Source organism: Gobius niger, assembly GCF_951799975.1.
Source record: "Gobius niger genome assembly, chromosome: 15".
Taxonomy (NCBI): Eukaryota; Metazoa; Chordata; class Actinopteri; order Gobiiformes; family Gobiidae; genus Gobius; species Gobius niger.
The window spans coordinates 23,706,646-23,727,048 of record NC_136866.1 but is presented as its reverse complement, the minus strand read 5'-3'; the positions used below and the strand labels follow the sequence as shown (position 1 = coordinate 23,727,048).

At 42.4% G+C, this 20,403-nt stretch overlaps 1 protein-coding gene and 1 long non-coding RNA gene across 3 annotated transcripts in view; one reads left to right on the top strand and one right to left on the bottom strand.

The window, feature by feature from the left end:
* Positions 1-11,921, bottom strand: part of plcb4b (phospholipase C, beta 4b) — an 84,146-nt gene extending 72,225 nt beyond the window's left edge. For both annotated transcript variants that reach the window (XM_079572655.1, XM_079572656.1), the window contains exon 1: positions 11,878-11,921. The gene's annotated coding sequence lies outside the window, so the exon portion shown is untranslated. The remainder of the gene's footprint in view (positions 1-11,877) is intronic.
* The window catches only part of LOC306975367, a 251,708-nt gene that overhangs the window by 186,488 nt on the left and 44,817 nt on the right, over positions 1-20,403 (top strand). The gene's annotated exons all lie outside the window — the stretch shown is intronic.

The following is a 20,403-nucleotide window of genomic DNA, read 5'->3' as shown; positions in this document are numbered from 1 at the left end:
TCCAGATTGAGCGCTCGCACTGTGTTGTTATCCCGGTGATTGAAGCGAGCGAAGGACACAGCGCCGGCCCCTGTAGCCGTTAGGTAACTGGCCTTTGCGGAGAGATGCCCGTGGAGCCGAAATGCCAGATCATCCTGAAATCTTGGCGTTACATCACAAGTCTCCGCAGCACCGGGCCCGGCGTGTGTGTACCGCGCTCATTTCCAGAGGATTAGCAGGTCAAATGTTGGGTTTTCCCACCAACACAGAGCCCCGCACGCAAAAGCCTGCCCAAACATGGTCAGAGATGCGGAGGATTCACGAGTGTAATATTGCGCTGGAGGGATTTGGGGGAAAATACCTTCAAAACCGTAATTCAGTGCACATTTTAAACTCATCCGGGAGCATTAATATTCCAGCGGCCACTGAAATACGAACTGATGAACTAATGCAAGAGTCACGTCCATTTCAGAACGTGTTTGCAGAGAGGCAGCAGGTGTTGTACGTCGTAAGACCCCAACAAGACGAGGAAATATGTTCATTTGAATGTGAGTGGATTAACCTTTTAGCCCCATTAACCTTCACTATCTGAGCGAAACACTTCTTTACAGTAATAACCATTATCTGACATTTGGAGCACAATGGGGAGCAATCAAGTTCAATACGCTCTTTGAATGGGCGCAATCAGCAAATGGTAAAGCTGGAGTTATGTAGGGCAATGTAAAACAATAAAATGATCAGTCTCCATCGAGAGTTAACGCTAGACCTGAGCAAACGTTCTCAAGATATTTGCTTATATTCATTAAGATCCCTTTTAGCATTAGCATTGACCTGTTTCAGCTGCTTTAACAGTCATTAACAAATGTAATTATACCCAAATACCCTACATCAATATGGGATGGAAGAGTATATATTCACAGTTACCATGGAAATCTGTCATGTGTGTGTATAGCATAGACATATATTATTAATCATAGTCATTGCTCACTCCTCCCCGTTTACCACAATGACCACGTTCGAGGGGGAAGTCATGGCGGATTTACAGACTCCTCCTCCCCAGCTCTGATTAAGCATGTTCCTAAAAAGGGCATAAAGGGCGGGATCTTCACTGTAGACTCGACCCTTGCGTGACGTGTAGTTCGGTCGTAGCCGTGCAGCTCCAATGCTAACACTCCGGCCCTCATTAGCATATGAGATTTCTTAATTTTTTCTTCCGAAAACCAGCCTGGTCCCTTTAATTGTGCCTAACCCAGCGTTATCACAGGAGGAATATCTAGCTGTAGAAAGTTTGAAAAAAAAAAAAAAATAGGCACCAGGCTTTACAGTTGATTAGAACATGTCTAAAGTTCGATGCTATGCAATGTAAATCTAGGTTGTTCTGCCGCCACTATATGGAGGTACTACAGCAATGGCGGCCCATGGCGGCCCCCAGCGTTGTTGTTGTGAATCTCTGCTACAAGCGGCCATTAGTGTATACCAAGGATCTCCAACAGGTAGCTTGGGAGCTACCAGAAGCTCGCCAAAGACTTTCTACATCTCTACACGCTTGATAACTCAAATTTTAGATGTATTTTCTGTTTGTTCTGAACTTGCTGAACACAATCTGCAAACAGTTTGTTCAATTTTGTAAAGTGTAAGGACTAAACAGGAGTAATTTCTTTGAAATACTAATTCTCCAAGGTGAAATCCACCTAAGTTGCATTTTACACAAGTGTTTTTGAAGCATAAGTAGCTCTCCGACGTTCTTGTTGTGTAAAAGTAGCTTTCCGGGTAAAAAAGGTTGGAGACCCCTGGTGTAAACTATACAAACATTGTCCATAAACTAACATTAGCAAGTGGAACAACTCTATTCACTCACTACTAGCAAATCCATCTAACACATTGCAGTGTATCCGTCACGAGCTATTTTTATCCGTCATTAAGGAATCTCTCATTATATGCATTCTTAGCTGTTTAATGAGAGATATACCTTTTATTTATGTGCAGGATAAATGGAGCTAAAATCTGATTCTGATCTGTATCATAGACCACAAATTTTGTCTCAAAGGAGGACGACTTACTCACAGCCATCATCTTCTGCTGTCCAGTTGCCGTGCGGAAAGCAAAGCGAAACCACACAGCGTTCCACAGAGATGTGCCTGCGCTTTAGCGAGAGCCCAGAGGCCGCGGTCATAGATAGATCCGTGCTGCATTTAGACTTTCATTACGGCTTGATTTTCAATCTGTCAGAATGACGGACGGCCTTCAAAATGTGTGAACTTTGAGCACTCTGGTCGTCTCCGGGACTCTGAGTGGACTTCCAAGGCAATTTTCCAAGTGGGAGTCCGGAAATGTACACGTTACCAGTTGATTGGAACACAGCATTATACTTTACATACATTATACTATATAAATCTCCATTAGTTTATTATGGAAAAGGTCAGCTTCAAATCCGTTTGAACGTTTTGCGATGTAATGCCACGACACAAACATCATTTAGTTGCTTTAGTCGGTGCCAACTAATTCTATTCATGTATTAGTGCAGCTGTTCATTCATTTTTCCTGCTCTGTTAGAAAGACATAAGTGCTGTAGTGTTTCGACAGTGGTACTTCCTGACGTGTGCGATGTGTCCCTCGTCAACTGTCAGTCCCAGACACAACGCTCTGACAGACTTATTGCTTCTGTCAGAGTGGCCACGCCTGAAGCACTTCATTCCCCGGTCTCCTCCCAAATGTTACTGCTTTGGTGTGAAACGTTCAGAATCGTGAATCATTTTTATCATAATTGCAAATCGAAAGTCAAATTCCCAAATGCTAAACCTGATTATATTAGTGACAACAGCAAGTTATTCAACATTCCTCCACCCACATCACGCAATTTGCATATCACCAGTAGCCATACGCAAAAAAACTGATGCCCAAACATGGTCAGAGATGTCGGGGATTCACAGGAATTACAGTGAGATTGGAAAAGTTCACTGTATCAGATGGTTTCAGATTTATGCAGCACTAAAATGTGTTTACGGCCCGGCTTCTGCGACTCAGATGAGGTTTGTGGAAGCATATTTTAGAGACGGATAATCTGTAATGCAATCTGCAGTGTGGGAACAGATCTGCTCAGAGGCGCATCTTCAAATAGTTCCTTCAAATCGTCTCAAACATGCCGAGGCGGCCAGAGGACTGACTAAAGTGACGGATTGTTTTCTCCTCAAACTAAAATATCGGTTTGTGCTCAGAATGGGAACTCTTTTTGTCGGCAAAACATCTAGCCAGGGAAATCTGCGTGTGATTCACAAATAAATGAACTAATCAGAGAAACACAGGCAAAGGTAAGCTCGGCTTTAGCAGTTTTCATTCGTTTCATTTCAGCACGGTGGTTCAGAGGTTAGTGATTCACAGCTAGAAGGTCCCGGGGCCTTTCTCTGTGGAGTTTGTATGTTCTACGTGTCTGACCAGCTACTCCGGTTTCCCCTACCACTAAAAACATGTAAAATAGGCCAGAGTGAATGTAGTGAGTGAGTGAGTGGTTGGTTGGTGATGGTGGTCGGAGGGGCCGAGGGCACGGATTGGTCGCCTCGCTTCTATCAGTCTACCCCAAGGGACAGCTGTGGCTACAACAGCACCTTACCACCACTGAGCATGGAGTGAATGAATAATGTAGCGCTTTGAGAAACTTGGTAACACAGGCTTGTAAAGTGCTATACAAGTGTAAGCCATTATTATTACTATAAATGGAGTATGAGACTGAAAATAATATAATATGTTCTTTAGCTTAAAGGGGCTGGATGCAAGTTAGCCATTTTATACTCACTACTGCCACCTCAGGCCAAATGTGTAACTGCAGCTTCTATATTAAGCTCGTGCATGACGGCAATTCGGACCCGAAGTGACACCTTTTTGAGTGACAGTGCAGGATTTTAGAGGCGGTTGTGGTGAACAGGTCTGAGCTCATTCTACACATTAGGACAAGGCAGGAACATGTAGGGGGGGGGAAATAATTAATTTTAACATTTTTAAACTTTGTATAGTCCCTTTAAAGTGAAATAACAGTTGTCTGTTTACAATGTCATGTGACCTGAGTGACCATGCAACTAAGCCAGATTGCAGTCGCATACTTGTTGCAACATTAGTGTGCATGACATCTGTTTAAAGACATCTATTTGGTGTCCTGTTAAAATGCTTAGTTGTAGACCTAATAAACCAGCCTCTGTGGTATATAAGCTTCTGTGACTCTCTGCGACTGTCGTCACCCTGTCCTTGTGTGTTAATAAAGGCTCTAAGAACTACTTTGCTCTTTAGTATTTTTGTTAGCCATAACATCCACATCCCAATTCAAGAATTCACATAGACTTAAAAAAAGAAAAATGGCTTCTGCTTCAAACAGAAGTTTTATCACAAAGACAGAGCTCTTTAACAAAAATTAAATTGAATGAAAAAGAAATTAGCTTTGTTTTTTCATTACACAATCCCGATGTTCACGAGCTGATCTAAAAATAATCAGGCCTACTTCATTAATCCGTGGCAAAATAATGTTACGGTTTGAAGTGTCCTGCTCGGGGTCACAATCATTTGGAAGCGGTGACGCAGTGGAGCCCTGGAATCCACCAGGAGAGCTGCAGCACCACAGGCCCTGGATAATGAGTGATGCTTAGCTCGCTCTGTGAGACGCTGGACCTCCACACGGTTCACTGGGGTTCGCATCCCGCGAGCTTCACATGAAACAACACCAGAGGCGGGCGCTGATACAACTCCAGCTGATCTCACACTAACAGCCACAAGATTATTCCATTTATTAATACTGTTTTTGTGAGTGGGTCGCTGAGGCAGAGCTGGAGTAGCGGGTTAAGTGTTCCAGACAAACTGCTGCTGTCGTCTTATCTTCTAAAGAGCCAGACAAAATCCCTTAATATATTAATCCAGACACTCACTGTATTTTCAACGTTATACAAGCACCTGTTTTGAACGTAAGGGAATGAAGACTAATGTGTAGGTGAAAGGAATGCAGTCTGTAAAGGAAGAGTCACAGCGGGGGCAGGACATGAGCCGCTCCGAAATATGCGATTTCTCCTGTTGCCCAAATAAGTCCTTATTAAAAGAGAAATGTTGTGCCCCACTGAGCTGCTGATAAGTAGCCAGTAGCGGCGGTAGCGGAGTGCAGCGCGTGGAAATAGAACATGTCCATATAGAGCCGGGGAGAGAGGGAGCAGCCAGGGGCCAGGGGTTAACTGCTTGCCCAGAATGTGCTCTCTCCGCTGGGTTCCCCTCTGACTGGCAGGGGCTGAGAGTGAGAGCGAGCCAGGAGCGCGCTGCAAATCACTGCCCTCCGCTTCGCAAATGACTAAATGACTTCCGCGTACAAGGGCCGCACTGTTTACACAAGTTTGATAAGACTAATGAGATGAAGACTGTTATTATTCTGCTGCAGACTTCAGACTTTCCGTACTGTGTGTGGCAGACTGAATACTGAACACAGTTAATAACGGAATTGGGTCACTGTTAGCAAATCAGAAATCAGATTAAGTTGGGTCAGACTTGTTGACACTTTAAAACAATAATATAGGAGTGAAATGCAATGTCTGTATACGATATTCTTTATTATTTGGCTCTCCCAGAAATACCTACACTGTGTTCCAAATTATTGCTGATTTTCTAAACTGTGAACTCAAATGAGAGTCAGCATAATTTTCATGTCTTTAACTGTTGGAGGATCATTTGAATGTGGTTGAAAAAACTTTCAAAAATAAATATAGTAAAAAAACTCAAAATCTACTGTTCCAAATTATTATGCAACTCAGGGTTTCAATATATTTTAAAGATTGTAATTAACTGAAAATGGTCATTTGCTGAAGAAGGTTTATGCAAGCCTCTGGAAGGTCCTACACCTTGATTTTCGGGAGACTGCAGAGGCACCAGCAGCTTCAAATACCCGTTTGCTGCTTTGTAGCAGCTGTTCTCTTAATCTGATGTCTTTGTCTGGCAGAAACCGTCCTCATTGTGCCTTTATCTGCTCTGAATCACAAATCTAGTTTAATCTTTCATGAAATATCGAAGGTTTTCATACCTTGTCCAAGGCATTCAACTATTTCATGCTTTTCATTAACAGAGATCCTTTTTCTTTCCCATATTGCTTGAAAATGATGATCTGCTTAATAACATGGAACGTCCTTTTTCAGTAGTTTTTCCCTTAACTGGGCTTAACCTGAAACCTAATCATCCCAGGTCTCTGAGGTTGATGTCAGTGATTCAAAGACCCTGAGACACAATACTATCCACGAGTTTCATTGGAAAAACTTTTTTTTTAACCTTTTTGACACTGAAATACAATTTGCATAATACTTTGGAACGCAGTGTAAATACATGGTTTTCAAGTGTGTTGGAGCAGGGGGCGCACAAGGCCATCTACAGCCTCAGGGGTCAAACAACCACTGAGTTAGATATCATAATGTTCTACAAACAACAAAATGTTTTACCTCCAACAAGTGTTACAGCTAACCCTGTCATTTAGACGTTAAAAAACCTGAAATGCATGATTAGATGCCTTTCTCTTCTCTCAAATGGTGTTTATTTAACCAGGTAGGGCCGATAAAGAAACAGTTCTTGTTTACAACAGCGACATGGCCAAGAGGCACCAACACAGCCCACAGCCGACCATTGCACATGTTGCAGGACAATACGCACAACAGGGTAGTTTAAGAGAGCAGCTCTTGAACTGTAGCCTACTATTTTGTCTAATTTTAAAATTGCTCCAAAACATCTGGACTTATCAGTAACCAAAGATTTTAAAGAGAAGTCAAAAGTAGAAAAAGGGGAGTTTCAGGGATTTTTGACGCACATAGTGGCAGTCGGTACAGAACTTACTTTCTTTTGACACGGTGGAGCGTTATAAACAGAGCAATTTGTGGGATAAAAAAATAATAGTAATAATAATTTTCACCCAATTGTTTCTTTTTTCCCCTCATTTTTTCCCTCATTTTTCCCCCCGTTTTTCTCCATGTTTTTCAAATTTCACTTAATGTTCTTTAAAAATTGTGTCCCTCTATTCCCGTCCACCCCCAATTTCCCTTCCAAAAAACACTTTCCACATTTTTCCAAAATTATGACCATTTTTTGGCATTTTTTTGACCATTTTCCCCCCACTTATTATCACTTTTTTTTTTTTTCATTTTTCCCATAAAAAAAAAAAAATCTAAATTTTTTTCCATATTTTTCCCCATTTTTTTTTCCAATTTTCACTTTTTTTTTCTTTTCAAATGTGTCCCTTTTGTCCCGTTTTCCCCTAATTCTTTCCTCAATCTTTGATGACCAACAGCATCAAAACTTGACAATAAAGATTTCACATTTTTTGGGGTCTCTGCTTTCAATACTTTTACTATTTTTTCAACAACAGCAGTACCAAAACCTTTTTTTTTTCCAGCCCTGCTCGTCAGAGGACTCTCGATGACTGACAGGAAATGAGAGGAGACCCAACATCAGACACAAAAACAAGCAAGAAAACAAACTCTTCTGACAAACAGCGCACAGATGTTGCCTCGCCGCTGACACCGGAGGTCGCCATGGCAACCCCCGCCAGGCCGCTAATAGCCCGGAGCGGCGTCGGCCAGAGCACAAGAGCCCCCCCCGCACACACACGCACAAATGCATTTATATATTTACAAGAGCGGACTCTGAGTGGGATCCCATGGGGGTATTTTTAGCCGAGCGTCGCCTCCGGGCAGCGGCACAAACAGACATCTTTTAAACTGTCATTAAAAAAGGCTTGACCACCAGAACACGGGCGGGAACATCAGCGAAGAGCAAAGCCGATGCCACGAGCACCTCCAGACGGGTAAACAAGGCCCGTGTAATTGGTGACAGCAGATAGACGGGAATTATAAATTAGCGCTGGGATTTGGCAGTGAAAACATTGGCCGACCTGGCGTTGACTCTGTGTGAGTTCTGCTGCAGGAACTTTACTTTCTGGAGTTTTTTTTTTTTACCCAAGTTATAGGTTTGAAAAGCTCCTGGAGTTATGTTTTGTTTAATTGACGCATCTTTATTCAGTCACTCTTTTGCCAACAGACCATTCCAAGTGTTATTGGCAATATATCATTTCTTTACCTTTACATTATCAACCAACTAAATCTCAATCTCGTATACAAATAAACAGGGTTCATACGGATTTTCTATTGAGGTTTTCCATGACATTTCCATGACCCCAATGCCACCATTTTATTATTAAGTTTGGGATTATTAGGAGTAGGCCTAGTCGAGACCGGAATACTAGACCAATGAGTACTGAGACCATGACCAGGGCGCCTTGAGACAAATACAGCAGCATTTTTATCAACACAACGAGAGACTAACTCTGTCCTCTGCAGGTTTAGTTAAGATCACTTTATGTTTGGGTTTAGTTAGAGTTAAGATAATGATATGTGTGACGATATAATTGACAATGGACAAATTACTTCAAAATCCCAGGTCCCAGATTCATTCAGTGATAAGATCGCAAATATGATCTACTCAAGCAGTTTACATCCTTCATTTCATTTTACTTTAAAGCACCTGTCCCCATGACATAAATTAGGTCGTCTCTACAACGATCTAAAAAAATGATATCGCAATAATGATATGCGATACGATATGGCCTGCCTCTACCTGGTATAGTCTCATTGTTACTTTATTGCCAAAGAACATGCAAGTATAAGAGTCCTCATGATTCAATGTAGCCAATCACCATCCTATAGTCAACTTTCACTACTTTTACATGAACTTTTCTAGGGCCTGAAAATTAGATATTAAAATGTCATGACTTTTTCCAGGATTTCCATGAAGAACCCTGATAAAAGGTGAAGACATGGATTTATGCAGAAAGCAAAAATGTCATCATTCCCCTAAATCGAAGAATGAGGGGAACATTTATGTATTTAAGATGTAAATAAGACACATATGGGTTTTTGGGTTGAAATTTGTAAAGCTGAAAAATTTACCAAAAATGTTGGACCATCATTTTTGAGGAGTTATCAAATTTAAAGGGGCTAGATGCAAGTTAGCCATTCTATACTCACTACTGCCACCTCAGGTCATACATGTAACTGCATCTTCTATATTAAGCTCGTGCATGACGGCACTTCGGACCCGAATTAACACCTTTTTGAGTGACAGTGCAGGATTTTAGAGGCAGTTGTGGTGAACAGGTCTGGCCTCATTCTACACATTAGGAAATTGTTGGAATATTTAGGGGGAGGAAATTAGATAATTTTACAATTTTTAAACCCCATATAGTCCCTTTAAAGACTGAGTAATGTATTATTATATATTTTCAAAGATATTTAGACTTAATACCTTTGTAAATCTAACTTTATGCTTCCAATGACATTTGGCAGTATTCTTTCTATACTTCAATACTTTAACCACTTTTTATTCGCCGCAGTAAAGGTCCCTTTAACATTTTCCAACTTCTTCGACAAACAGACAAATTGTATTAAAGAAAAAAACCTCGTCCTTCGACCGTTCAAAACAGCGTTCAACTCTTTCATTTTTCTGAATCAAAGTTGAGCTCACCTTGCTTGGACTTTGCTCAGTACAATCTGACAGTTCCCTTTATCAGTTCCATCGCGAATGCCGTGCCACTATTGTGTTTCACTTTGTTCCCCTTTCTATGCGCTGTAGGCATTGTTTCAGCGGATGAAGCAGAAGTAGCGTCGTGTAACAGTTACAGCTTGTGGATCAGGTTCGCATCACGTTACTTGTATTAAGAACGATTTTTTGGAAAAGATGGTTCACGGTCCATATTTTAAACAGGCCCAGGAGCAAGAAAAGACTGAAATATGAACTGAGAAACCATGACAGGGTTTCTACAGGAGGCAGCAAATGCCGAAAAATCCTGTAAACATTCAGTAAACCAAGGAAATGAAGGGAAATGTTGTTGAGACCAGAGTTTTTTTTTGCGTTTTTGACGAGGGCTGAAACAACTAATCGATTACAGACTCAAATAGAACAAAAATGACATGAAAACTTTTTATATTTGATGAAAACCTACTTTGTTTTGAAAGTTATGTAGTGGGTATGTAGTGTTTTGTACGTTGTAAATTTCATGAATATCTGTCCGTGTCTCGTCCAATCAGAAATGAGAATTGGCACTAAGAGCCTCCAAAACACTCACTTTAAAGGAACAGGCCACCGTTTTTCCATACTGGGATATGATCTTACCTGAGCTTGGACGAGTTGATGCGTACCTGTCTGGTCTTTGTGCGTGCCCTCAGTCACGCAAATCGACCAAAGATGTTGTTAGCATTTGGCCTCTCCCAGTGTATTCCTATAGCTCCAAACATGGGTGAAGTTGGAAGGTACCAAGCTCTTCTTCACAGACCAGACAGGTACGTATCAACTCGTCTAAACTCAGGTAAGAACATATCTCAGTATGGAAGAACTGTGTGCCCTCAATCGCGTAAAAAGACCAAAGATGTTGTTAGCATTAGGCCTCTTCCAGCATATTCCTATAGCTCCAAACGAGGGTGAAGTTGGAAGGCACCAAGCTCTTCCACAGGCACAAAGACCAGACAGGTACGTATCAACTAAACTCAGGTGAGAACATATCTCAGTATGGAAAAACGGTGGCCTGTTCCTTTAAGTTTACTCCATGTCCTGAAGCGGTGCCACTTTAGCTTTATGTGATAAAAATAAATAAATAAATCATAGACCATTCACAGCCAAGCGATTAATCGATTAGTTGAAGCCTTATTTTGGACAAATGTATCCATGTAGGTTGTGTCTTTTTTCTACAAAATTTAGATTGAATGCTCTTTTACTTACGCTTTTTCAACAAGTTTTTAGATTTGGCTAATACCCCGAGAAAATGGGCTCAGTTCTGGTGGTGGTAAAGAAATTAAGTCCTTAATTTTGTCTTTTTAATGCCCGGTGGAAGCCTTGTATTACAAAAAACTAAATTACTAAATAACTGCAGCTATTTCAATTCTCAAATTGCGACTGATTGATCTCACAGGCTCGAGCTCGTCTTCTGAATAACAGCGTACATGTCCTAATCGCCTCAGAGTCATTAGTGAACATGTCATTTTTCAATAAATGACAATGAGCGTCATGCAATAATGGGAACAGTCAGCTATTATAACCAGAGAACATACCGCGATTGAATTACGTTGATACGCGGCGCAGGTTTCCCTTGTTGGCTTTACGCTGAAAACACGGCAGCAGCAGCACACGCCGCCCGCTCGGAGTTCTCTCTAAATGAAATTACACACTATCGTCGGCACAAATCTGCCCCATTACAGCACAAATTACGGTGTCATGTGCGCCAAGGCTCCACAGCGCTTTATATCGAATCCATCTGATGGAGCAACAGGTGCGTGGACGGAGAACGCTTCTACAGAGCGGCAGTTTGGCAAAATAACTCAGCAAAACAGGTCCTATTTGATCATTTAGGCTTAGGCAACTACTTTACTTCCCTTAGCATTGGAATGTTTAATAATCTATACATGTAGAAGAGGGCTTAAGCAAAAAATAAACTCAGCTCACCGATAAATCTGTGCAAAGAAACGAAAGAAAGGAGCACACAGCCCTCTGTTTACATCGACAAACAAGCCTTTATTTTAAGGGGCTGTAATTAATCTAAAACCTTTTCAAACATTGCATGCTGGGTGCTCAATAATCCCACGCTTAGCGACCAACTAAACAGATTCTCTCCCTCCCTCATAAGTGTGACGTATATCAAGGTGTGGGCTGGCGTTTTGAGTACAGTGAAAACGAGCACAAATGAAAGAAAACGCTGCTCCGTCTGTTTTTGTTGAGGATAAACACAAACTGATACTGATAGACTTCAATGCTAGCAGGTCCTTGATAAACACATTTCATGGCAGGGAAGTCGTTTGGAAGCATAAAACTGGAGCTTTAAAGTTAAAAAGAGAGTGGTTTGGTGATACGTACCGGACGTTGATGAAAGCTGAGGGGAGGGACCACACGAGACCACTCTACAAAGAGAAGAAATGTGCAAAATTATAACTTGGAACATTAGGACTGCATCGACGATATGACGATGGTGTGGTGTTTTGCCCATTTGGAGAGATCATCTTTTCCCGATCGAAAGCTTCTTTGTTTAACAGTTAGATGCATCTATAGCGCAGTATCTGAATGACGTCCCCGCTGATAACATATACCCCTCAAAAGTCCTGTATGCTTCGTACAAACACTGGCCACGAGTAGTTTACCACTGATTACTACCGCAAGATTCTAGAAGAAGGTAACTTTTAAAAGGTTTCTCTCACACATGAATTGTCCTAAACATTTCAGTATGTAAAAAGTATGAAGAGACGTCGTCCTTATCAGAGTATCTTGAATCGCTCCGACACAAACCATAGCCACGGGTGCTTTGTTGTCACCATTAAGATATTGTGACCGTTATCAACATCACTAAAACATCCTTCTTCCACCTCCGAAACATTGCCCCTCCCTTAGTCCCAGTCTACAGCTGAAATCCTCATCCACGCATTCATCACTTCCAGACTCCACTACTGCAATAGCCTCCTCCACGGACTTCCCACCACTCATCTCCAAAAACTGCAATACATCCAGAACTCTGCTGCCCGCCTCCCCACCCACATCACCCCCGTCCTCCAACAGCCCCACTGGCTCCCTGTTCAATATCGTATTCAATACAAGCTCCTCCTCCTCACCTACAAATCCCTCCATAACCTGGCCCCGCCCGACCTCACCGAGCTCCTGCAACAACACCAACCCACCCGCCGCCTCCGCTCAGCCGACGCCAACCGCCTCACTCCCATCACCCGTACCAACCGCCGGACCTTGGGGGACCGAGCCTTCGCCATCGCTGCCCCCACCCTCTGGAACTCACTCCCAGAGCCCATTAGAAACTCGGACTCACTACCAACCTTCAAATCAGTATCAAAACCCACCTGTTCAAACTAGCTTTTCCTTAAACCCCTTTTTTTGTTTTGTTTTATCCCCCATGTAAAGCATCTTTGAGTGTCCAAAAAAGCGCTATACAAGTTTGATGTATTATTATTATTATTATTATTATTAAGATAAGACAGCCTTATTCTGTGGCTTGGGCGGCCATTCAGCTGAAATTGACACGGGAAATGCTAGTTGATTGTAGCAAGCAGGAAACCAGACACAGCCCTATTGTTAAGTCTCATCATGCACTGAGTGAGTGAGTGACAGCAGGATTTAACCAATCACAGTGAAGTGTGAACTTCCAGAAGGAGCAGACAGCTTTAGTAACCTCTCAATGGCTTTGTCACGCACACAAATCCTGATCAAATTGAAATTGTCCTTCAGGCTCTAGGAACATTTATATGAAACTGACATTGCATTGTTATAAAACTGGATGTACAATGTTTGGCATATTGGCCACCCAGTAATCAGACTAACCCAAACCTCCTGTCCTCTCATATAAAGCCTATACAGAAAACTAATTTGTGTCTGTGAAACGTACTATGAGAAACTGAAGCACATATTGTGTTTGTTACTATGCAACAACGAAAAGAGAATATCCCATTTCCCCCCGTTCGGGTTAAAGCACTGCTGTTCCCGAGTTCTGCTGCCTCATGTAAGATTCAGCGTTTTCTTGCAAACAAACAACAAAATCTCACTCGCTGGTGGTGCCTTCAGGGGAAGACAATAACAAGCGCTCCTATGACACACAACACAATAGCCCGTAATGTGACTCCGCACTTGTTCGTTTGCAGCTGGTCTCTGGCTTTTAAAGCATTTACTGGCAAGTGGGACTGCGAAGTTTATCACAAATGAGTTGAAATTGCAATTTGAATGGCCACGATTTTGCCATTTTGTTGTATAGAATGAACTCTGTCCTCTGTCATAAAGGCTTAGCTAAATACCGTCATAACATTGTGATTTTCGACACATTAATACTCAAATCTACCCCAGACGGATGACTTTGCAGACGCTTCCTGGCTGGGCCCGAGCCTGTCTTCAGTTTCACCTTGTTCCTCGCGCCTCTGCCTCGCTCTGAAGCGCAGTGATAATGGCCTTTTGCGCAGCCACATGGCAGAACAAACTCAGGCAGATACGCTGGAGGCTATGACACAGAGACTAATGCCAGACCTGCACTGAGTATTTACTTTTGGGATTATCCGGCCTTATTAATGTTGGGTTTTAAAAGCTCCATGACAAACGTGCTCTTTGTTCCATTTTATCAGGGTCTGTCAAAGCAGAGCGTGTTCATGGAGGTGATATTTAGCACTAGCACATCATTATACTATTAATTTATGAGAACTTCCTCTATCAGGGCCTATAAATGTGTTTTGGTTTTGTTTGTTTTTTCACTTAGCCATGCAGGAAACGTGAATGTGCAAAGGCTTCTTTTTCCCTAAAATGTATGTGTTTTTGTGTCTGTGACTGGCTGACTGGTTCCTTGCGCTTTGGGCTTAATGAAGGCAGAAAAGCGTGAAATAAGTTGAGACCATTTACCATTAAAGTCATCTACCCCTATCTCAACAACAATGTGACAGAAAACAGAGAGCAAACAGAGGACATATTGAAGCCGAGTTGTCTTTTTGGCTCAACAGTGATCTGGACAGGGCCCATTTGACCAGGATTCCTGCCTCAGAGCAACATGGGTCATCTCAGAGCGAGATCCCAGACACCATCTCTCAACCTTTTCGGTCCATGCCAGATCCAACTGACTGAAGGACAGCTTCTTCCACCAGGCTGCCAGGAAGCTGAACTTTCTCCCTTTTCCTCCCTCTTTTAACATTGTAAAACTGTTCTGAACCACTCCATGTGCTTTATATGTTGTTATGGTATATGCTGTTGATAATTAGATAGTTATGTAGGTACAGTGGGGAAAAAAAGTATTTGGTCAGTTTCACATAGACATTGTATTGGATTTTGGCCAAATACTTTTTTTCCCCACTGTATCTATCTTTAGTAGTAGATAGTATAGAGTAGTATAGAGCAGTAGGTCTGTTTTACTCCGAACGTGACCATTTGTGGGTGTTCCCGCGATGTTGTCTATCTACAGCAAAGGGACACTAAGGGCCAGATCTTGTGGCGGTGCACGGAGGGGCGCAGGCTCTTGGCAAATTATTTTCCAAGTGGTGGCGCTATATGCGTCATTCACCTCCGTGACAGCACTGATGGAAACACCGCTGACCAAGGCCGGATTTAAGTAAAATTAAGTAAAGTTTTTTCAGGGCCCCCCCTATACTCAATCAATCAATCAATAAATCAATATTTATTTAATTATATAGACACATTTGTGAACACAGTGGGGGGGGGGGGGGTCCTCCCACAGAGAGTTTTTTTTTTTTAATGGTGCATTTTAACAGACCAAAAGGTACATATTTTTTCCCAGTGTCAACGCAATGACAATGGCGAAAAACTGAACTGGTTTAGACCCAGATTAGTCCTGGTTTAGACCTGGTTAAGTCCTGGTTTAGTCCTGGGTAAAAAGTAATCTGATTAAGCCTTACATATGAGGGAGTCTGCAAAGAGAGAGGGAACTAATTTGACAGCCCGCACTGAGCACGCATTTTTCTCCTTATGCCCATGGGCCCCTCAACCTGCTGGGCCCCTGGGTTTAGCCCTTGTAAGCCCCTGCATAAATCCGGCCCTGCTGCTGACATTCATTTCCTCGTTTACATTGCGCTGCTTTGCGTTCTTTCTTAAGCCTTCGGGTCTCACGGGTCAAACTAAAAACTTTATTTACTTATCGTGAGCTAAACAATGTTCACGTCTGGAGAGAGAAAGAGCTACAACAAAACAAATGCACATGTTCACCCCCCACTCCCCCACACCCCCTCTCCAGGCCGCGGAGTCGATCTGGTTGGAGGAAAATGTGTGTCCACCCACGCGCCAAGTCTGGAGTGGCAAGATCACAAAGTGCGCTCCTACTGAGCGCAAAATGTCACGCTATCGTCTGCGTTTTGAGACACAAGATCGGGCCCTAAATGTTATCTGTAGTTTAGAAAACACAGATGAAGCCATTTAACCCGAGGTCACAGATTTGCTCAGCGTTGTGGCCGAGTGACGTGGGCTGGAGCTCCTTCCGCTAGAAAAAAAGAAAGACATCAATTGTAATGTACTTGACCAATCACAGTCATAAAGTGGAGCGGCTTGATTATCCTGATTGTTTTGCGGCTGTACGTCGACACACTTGACAAGGCAATCAATTTGTTCTAGCTTCCGCCCGGGCACATTGGCCATGGGGTTATGACGTTTACGCTCCGACACAAAGTCATCCTCTGTGTTGTTGTGGATTTGAGAGCGAGCCCCAGTTGTACGTGACTGCAATATCTCTGCCCGCTCCTCACGCTCTTTCAGGCTGTCATGTCCTTTCTGTTATTAAGGAAAATACAACCTTTTAGTCGCCCCAAAACTATGGCTCAGCAATCCGGTTTCTTGCCTCGTGCAATCACAACTTGGCACAAATTGAACAAAAATAATCACAGCTATGACTTTTGTTACTCTGACCCTTCACACTCCATCTTCTTATTATCACAGTATCTTCTACTCCAATCATACTCTCCTTATCAAAGTATCTCCCTCATCTCCAACAGTTAAAGCTACTCGCAACTCACTGGTTTGTCTACCTGCTTTAGTTTCTCCTGGAGAACATTTCTATAACACTCTCTATCTGCTCAAATGATCGATTCACCTGCGGCTCTGTTTCTCGGCGAATATGTGAAAAGGTTGTGCCTATTTTTAGAGATTTCTATTTCAGGGGCGCGTCCAGCGGTGCAGTAATAATTCCTCTGATACAGCCAACAGGTATGGAGCGGGTAATCTCGCCCCCGGCTCCTGTCGGATTTACAGGCAGTACACGGCGAGGCATTATGCGTCAGCCAATGGGAGCGCGGGCAAAGGAACAGCACCCGCGGGAGCCCAAAATGCTCCCACCGGCGCGACAACGGTGGGGCTGGGACGGGGGAGTGACGTTAGAAGCTTAAAAGGAGCATGTGGTGATGGAAAGATGGAAAACTGACACATCGACAAGAGCAAGTTCGGACGTCAAAGCCTGCGACCTTTGTCTCTCAGTCTGTCGCGATCTCCCTTCGCTTCCCCTGCAACTCCTACGCACCTCAGCAGCAGCAGAACAGCCTCCTCAGCCTCTCCACCTTCTCCTCATGCAATGTCTTGGGCCCGGAGAGAGATATTTTCAAAAACAAATCTCCCTTCACCGCGTCACTAATGTCTATGATGATGTCTGTTCCAGCCAAGGTCGAAACACTAAACAGAAGCGCTTTTGCAGCAGCAGGAAGAAAAAAAAGCAAAGGTGTCAAATGACAGGAAAACAGGGGAAATCCAATCTTATTTATCACATCTAGGGCTGGGTACCGTTAAACGATACCAGTATGATATTGGGAAACAAAGTTGAGGCACTACTAGGGGAAAAAAGAAATTAGATACCAAGTGTTGATGCCTGTTGGTCCAAAGTATTGTTCATGTGTCGTTATTGTTAAAGGAATAGGCCACCGTTTTTACATACAAAGATATGTTCTTACCTAACCATAGACGTGTTAATATATCCCCGTCTGGTCTTTGTCCGTGCGCTCTGTCACGCAAACGGAGCACATACGCAGCCTCTCCCACATGTCATATAGCTCCAAAAAAGCTCACGATAGAAGCTACCAAGCTCTTCCACGTGTTCCCTATTTAAATAAAGTTACGTGAAGTGTTTTCATGCGAAGTATATTTACACAGAAATGTAACATGTCGATTTTATAAGCAGATAAAAAGGGGTACTATATTGTGAGGCGTAATGATACGAGGAGCAAAACGTCCGCGCAGTAACTCCTAAAGACTTCCCCCGCTCACTTCCGTCAATAGAAGCTGCGTGACTTGTAGAGAGCTCGCAGAGAACAGTTGAAGAAGCGTCGATAACTTGTGAACAATGCCTTTTACGCGCATCGTGCCGGGCTGTGATAACAAGCAGAAAGTATATAGTGTAGTAATGTTTCACAGATTTCCAACTCACCCCGGACGACGACACAGGACTCAGGACCTCTACCATGAGGTAGGAATGCGCAGCACTTTCTGAAAATATATTTTCTGCTTGTTGTAAAAGGCTCTCTACAAGTCACGCAGCTTCTATTGACGGAAGTGAGCGGGGGAAGTCTTTAGGAGTTACTGCGCGGACGCTGTGCTCCTCGTATCATTACACCTCACAATATAGTACTCCTTTTTATTTGCTTATAAAATCGACATGCTACATTTCTGTGTAAATATACTTTGCATGAAAACACTTCACGTAACTTTATTTAAATAGGGAACACGTGGAAGAGCTTGGTAGCTTCTATCATGAGCTTTTTTGGAGCTATATGACATGTGGGAGAGGCTGCGTATGTGCTCCGTTTGCGTGACAGAGCGCACGGACAAAGACCAGACGGGGATATATTAACACGTCTACGGTTAGGTAAGAACATATCTTTGTATGTAAAAACGGTGGCCTATTCCTTTAACCAAGTATTGATAAAGTTCTCATATCCCAAATCCACAATAGTGGGATGAGCTGGCCTATGGTGACCACATTAAACACTTTTAATTCATGGGCCTAATAGTGGGTCTGGTTGTTCTCTAAGTGGACTTTTAAAGGAATTATTTTTGAATTTAAACATGGCTTTCCTAAAATGATCTTGGGAACCAGAGAATATAAGTTTAAGAGCTAGATTTGGTCCCCGGGCCTGGTATTTCCTTTTAATGGTAATATAATTAATTTTAACCAAGTCTAAAGACAGTATACCTTGCCAAGAGCATTGCGAGTATTGTCTCTGTGATAATATGGAAATAGTGCTACAAAATCCTTTATCCCTATAGTTAGACATGCTATTTCCTGTCGATAAACTCTTCACACCTCACTCTATCGAAGTCTCTCTCCCTCAAATCATGGCCACTGACTCACCTAAAAGCATTAGGTGCTATAATGTAACGTTTCCCAAACACTGGTTAACAAACATCAGTCCCGTCTCTCTCTTGACCGGACCGTGACGGTCAATGACACTTCTCGATTAGAAGCTCATTCCTGGCAGTGGTCCGCACCCGCCGCGTAATGTAGGGATCATTTGTCATTCGCTATTCACCCCTTTAATAACACTCCCTCTGAAATCGCATTAAAGGGACATCAACGAGTCCCTGAGCTCCCTGAGAAAACCCCGCCCACTGTTTATCACACAGCTCTGTCCCGTATGGCCAGATGTTTCTGTGAAGGTCAGGCCGAGGTCAGCAGCATCATGTGCTGGTTCTGCACCGGAAAGAAAACAAATCTTCATGGAGTAAAATGACTACAATCATGCTATGTTTTGACAAGATTGGTTATCTTTACTAATTGACAAAATATCTCAATATTGATAGCATAAGTTCTTCTTCTTATCATACAGAAAAGTATAATGTAGCGAAGCTAGGAAGATTGATCTCATGACCCTGAATACATTTACTACAGTCAATTTATCTTGTTTAAAAATTATCTTTATCTTTATTACGAATCCCCATCAGTTATTACCGCAGCAAAAACTATTCTTCCTGTGCACCACAACAACACAAACATGTACATTAACACACACAGATTAAGGCTCTTAAATGTTGGGATTTTACTGAATAGTACCAAAACATGACTTAAAAAACACTATCAGGACCAAAGCAAGGATAAAACAGGACAACATTGGGAAAATTTGGACTAAAACTCATATTTGGCATTAGTTTAGTATTATATGTATAGTATTATAGACCCTTTAAGTCATATGGACCCAATGGGGCTTCGAAAACCAAATGTTTTATAAAGGAGGATACTAAAAATGATGGTAAAGAAAGTTTTCTTTTTTCTTTTTCATTTTACATTGTGGCTACTAGGGGGCACAAAATGACCAGAGCGCTGTTTACTCTCCGAAAGCTCCAGAACTCCCTCTGAGTGGAATTGCAGACATGAAACGGCTCTATCTTCCGACGAGTGAAGTTGAAATGGCGGAAAAGACAAAAGGAGAGGGGATGTCTCTGGAGAGGTCGGTGGAGAGGCAGGGGAAACCACAGAGGAGGTGAGAGGGAGATGTGACTTTCATTTCTTTATCTGCGAGGCTGTCAGGACTGAGCTCCCGCTGGATTCAGCCGGGAGCGAACGAGGATAGAGTCAAATAAAGGCTACTCTTTGGCCTAGTACAACAATGACAGGCTATCATGTAAAAATGGCATTGGTATTTCACACATTAGGAACATAAAGGTAGCATTCATTTTCTGAGGCGTAAAAGACGATAATGCATAGATCATATGCTCTGGAAAAAGAAGAAGACAGACATCATGACATCAGCAGGTGGAACTTTAAATCAATGCAATATTCAGTATAATCTAATGCAGGATTTCCTTATCTGCATTTGCACAACTCATTATGGAGATATTTTCTGAACCAGTACATTTTTCTAAGCCGTATACATACATCTACACAAAGACGAAATAGGTATAATTTCAGAAATGTTCTCTATAAAC